The 4,586-nt window shown below is 42.2% G+C and overlaps 1 long non-coding RNA gene across 1 annotated transcript; it reads right to left on the minus strand.

The window, feature by feature from the left end:
- Positions 1 to 267: 267 nt before the first annotated feature.
- On the minus strand, positions 268 to 1,391 carry LOC105556936. The gene is made up of 3 exons (XR_001008568.1): positions 1,034 to 1,391; positions 550 to 959; positions 268 to 472 (listed from the first exon to the last, which is right to left on the minus strand). It is a non-coding gene; the product is annotated as an uncharacterized LOC105556936 (long non-coding RNA).
- Positions 1,392 to 4,586: the final 3,195 nt, after the last annotated feature.

Raw genomic sequence — 4,586 nt, forward strand, 5'->3', positions numbered from 1 at the left:
AGTCAAGAACATCATTTTGTTGTAGGAACACGTTTTCAATGCGAAAAGATGAGTTATTAGTACGTATATGAAGTCTCGTGATTTTGACCTGACAAAAAAATTTCAAACGATTTTAGGAACGGTTAAACGTCATTTTAGACCCCAAGTATGTTCTGAAAAGTTGCTTAGAATTAAACAAAGAATCATTTTCCGGCCAGTCTCGTTGAAAAATTTTTTGATTGGTCGGTCTAATATATATTCTTATTCATCATAAATTTATATTACATAATAACAATTTAAAATATACCTTTTGAAGTTTTCTTTTCTTGCTCATCACAATCATCGTGTGTCATCGTTTTCTGCATGTTTAAACCTGACTGACTACTAATTAATAATTTATTAATCGGTTGGCTCAATGAATCGGATACATTTCCGCTTTCTATTGGTGAAATGTAATTGGAGGGCACTGTAATTGTAATCGTCTCTGGTTCATCTATAAATTTCCATAATTGTTACTTTTTATATTGTAACTTTAAAATATAAAATGTATTATACAAATTTGTTAAATACCTTCGTCGCTCGATGTATCATCAAAGAATTATCGTTTTTTGATAAGCCTCTTCTTTGAAGCATTTTTTGTTTGTGTCTGCCTAATAATATTGTCATCTGACGCAGATATATCGCTTATTGCTTTTTCTACCGACCGTGCATTTTGATACGTTTCTATAATATGTTTTCGAATATTATTTTCATTTCATATTTTAATGTAGGTTACACATGTATAAAACGAACCATAAGGACCAAAGCTCTTCTGATATATGAATTCATCTCAATCATCACATGGTAGCCATTCTTTCATGCAAGCTTGAGTAAGCTGTTTACATTTTTTCGGCATTTTAAATGTAGATCGCGCAAAGTCTATCCATTTAGTTGGTACTGTTATACTGTACGTATCATATAACACAACGTAAAACGCCATTCTGAAAAATTATATGTGTTATAAATGTTATTATTATAAATGTTGAAAAATAATTATCTTTGTACAGTAACGTACTATAAACGACGAAAAATAAGCAGCATGAGGACATTCTGTCTTCTTATTTTATTTTAATGATGAATGTAATAACGGCATGCAACACCAGGAAGTCTTTCAATGGAAGCTGAACGGCTTTATTTATTATTTCTGTAATTGACCACATCATTAGATCCGATAAATTTTTAACCACATATATATCCATATTTTGTGACTCGCAAGGATAGAAGCGCAAAGAATTTTTTGCCAAAAATTTTCTACCAATAATCACGGCTCTTTCTTCTTCGTTATAACAAATATATTCAATAACAACAATTGTTTTATCTTTGAGATAACAACAGTTGTCGGGGCTTGGGCCTCGTGGTGGCTTGTGCCCTCGCGTAAGTGGACGCGGTTTTTCCTTTCCTGGCTTGTGCCGAATTTTCTGTACGGTGCCGTGTGGGAGGCACCGAAACTTACCGTGGTAAGGTTTTATCAAGGCTTTCGTGTTTTTTGAGAATAGTTTATTTGGTACAAGAATTAGCTCGCGCTGCTTCTCCCTCAGAGATCCTACTACGACTGACTACTGACTCTTCCGTTACGAAAAAGACAGCGGTGGGGAGAAAGTACAAAAAACTAAAAACTAAGCGGGCGCTGGCGCGAGTCGGACACGAAAATACCTAGATAGGCGGGGAACGCGGGAAACTGAACGGAGCGCGCGTAGCGCGAACATACAGCCGCCCTTGAAAGTACTAACTTTCAATAACTAGAGTAGTATAAACTGGAACTTGATTGCGTACATAAGTAATCTTAATTAGTTTCGATAGGAAGAATACATAGACGGGTTATAGGACGCTTGAAAACGCTTTTACTCGTACGGACAGTAACGGTGCGAACAATTTTATCGTTACCAGGATGCAGTTCTATAATTCTGGCGAGAGGCCAGGTAAGCGGTGGCACATTATCTTCCTTTAAGAGGACTAACTGGCCAATCTGTACAGTATCTTGCTCGGTTCTCCACTTGCTTCGTTGCTGATGGTTGCTGACAGTGATGAAGATACTCGTGCGACCATCGTCGCCAAAATCGTTGACGCAATTGCTCGACATGCTGCCAACGAGACAAACGTTGCATAGGTAGCTCTTCTAAAGAAGGCTCTGGATAGGAGGTCAGAGAATTGCCCACCAAAAAATGTCCTGGTGTCAGTGAAGAGATATCAGCAGGATCGGATGACAAAAGCGTGAGGGGTCGAGAATTTAAAATAGCTTCAACTTGGATGAGCAAGGTTTGCAGTTCTTCGAAACTTAAGTGGGCATCCTTAGTTACCCGAAAGAGGTGACGCTTGGCAATCTTGACGGCAGCTTCCCAGAGACCACCATGATGAGGGGCTCGAGGAGGTATAAAGTGCCAATTGATTCTGTTGGCCGCCATGGAATCTATAATTTTTCGTTGAGTTTCTTGAGTGTTGAGTAATGCAGCCAAATCCTGTAATTCATGCTCGGCACCTATAAAGTTTAGACCTTTGTCGGAGAAAATGTCTGTTGGGTATCCTCTTCTGGAGATAAAGCGTTTTAAAACATTCAGGAAAGCTTCAGCCGACAAGTCCGCAGCCAACTCAATATGAACAGCTGTTGTCGCAAAGCAAACGAAAATGGCCATGTAGCATTTGAGAAGTTTAGCGGACCTCCTTGCTCCGTCCTTGTAGTAAAAAGGACCTGCGTAATCCACTCCACATTTTTCGAAAGTCCGAGCGGGCACGGTTACTCTAGATTTGGGAAGATTTCCCATGAGCGTAGAGGCAGATCTTGGCGAACTTCTAAAGCAGATCACGCATTTACGCGTGATTCTACGTACCGCATCTCTGGCGGAGACAAGCCAATAACGCTGACGAATGGCCGACAGGGTGGCTTGGGGGCCAGCATGAAGGTGTCTCTCGTGCTCGTGTTTGATAATGAGAGTAGATAAAGGATGACGTCCTGGCAGCAGCATTGGATATTTTGCGTTATATGGAAGTTGCGACAGTTTCAGGCGACCACCAACCCTCAAGATTCCTGCTTGATCAATAAATGGATTTAATGATAACACTGGGCTGTGCCTGGGAAGGTTCCGTTGGCTCGAGAGCAGTTCTAGTTCCGTTGAGAAGTTAGAATTTTGCACCATTTTTACGAGAACTTGTTCCGCGTATTCCAATTCGCTAGGCAAAATGGATTGATGCCTCTCATTGGTTAGATGTGATGGCGTATCTTTCGATATTTTGGTTCGCCGCTTTAATTGATTGTAAAATCTATAAATGTAGGATACAACTCTTAATAGTTTCGTGAACTTTGAAAATCGTTCGAAGATGTCGAATGATGATTCTGCGATGGTAAGTGCGGCAACGGCGGTGGCTTTGCGCTCGGGAAGTTGACTCTCGTCCACGATGTCAGAAAACCTTGGCCAACCTTCTTTATTGAGACCCAACCATAGCGGTCCCGACCACCATAGGGACGTCAGTCGAAGAGAACTTGGCATGACTCCCCTTGACATCGGCGGGATTGTCCTGACTGCTAACGTGGTGCCAGTCGCGGGTGGTCGTTAGATGCTGAATTTTACCAACCCTGTTGGCGACAAACGAGGTCCAGGTGCGGCTACAAGATTGGAGCCAGGCTAAAACAATTGTGGAGTCAGTCCATAAGTATATTGACTTCACGTCATGAACTAATCCCTTTGTGACCTTATCGACAAGTCGTGCCAATAGTAGCGCTGCGCACAATTTTAGGCGTGGTATGGATAAGCTCTTTAAGGGAGCTACTCGATTTTTTTAGCAGAGCAGCTGAGTAGAATGTGTCCCATCGTCGTTAGTTGAGCGTAAATAGATGCATGCGCCATAAGCGAGCTCGCTAGCATCTGAAAAGCCATGAAGTTCCAAAACGGTAGGTTTGTCTAATGTAATGACTCGTCGTGGTATAGCAATGTCCTTTAATGACGTTAGTTCAGCCTCATATTGCTTCCACTTGCTGTCCATATCCAACGGAATGGATTCATCCCAATCGATTTTGAGACGCCAAAGATCCTGCATGATGATTTTAGCAGTAACAGTAACAGGACCAAGCAGCCCAAGCGGATCGAATACTAAGGCAATCCTTGACAGAATACTCCTTTTGGTAGCCGTAGACAAACGTGGCGGGCGAGCGATGTCGGAAAATCTGAACTGATCAGCGGTGCAGTTCCAAACGAGACCCAAGGCTCTTGTTTCGCATGCCTTATCGCTGGAGGTAATGAATTCTTTTTCATGATGCAAGTCGCCATGAAGAGTTGGTTCATTGGATGCCCATTTGCACAATTCGAAATGCCCTTCTCGCAATAGCTGAGAGGTCTCTTCCTTGATGGAAAGTGCGCCTTGTAGAGTGTCCGCCCCAGTAACCAGGTCATCTACGTAGAAATCCCTTAAAACTATCTTGGAACCAATTGGATATTTGTCGGTGCTATCTTCCGCCAACTTCCGGAGGGATCGAATCGCCAAGAATGCAGCGGACGCTGTGCCGTAGGTGACGGTGAGAAGCTCGAAGGTACGGATCAGTTGATCTACAGAATCGCGCCATAGTATGCGCTGCAGCT

This window comes from Vollenhovia emeryi, unplaced genomic scaffold, assembly GCF_000949405.1.
Source record: "Vollenhovia emeryi isolate VEMERY1.0 unplaced genomic scaffold, V.emery_V1.0 DF939695.1, whole genome shotgun sequence".
NCBI lineage: Eukaryota > Metazoa > Arthropoda > Insecta > Hymenoptera > Formicidae > Vollenhovia > Vollenhovia emeryi.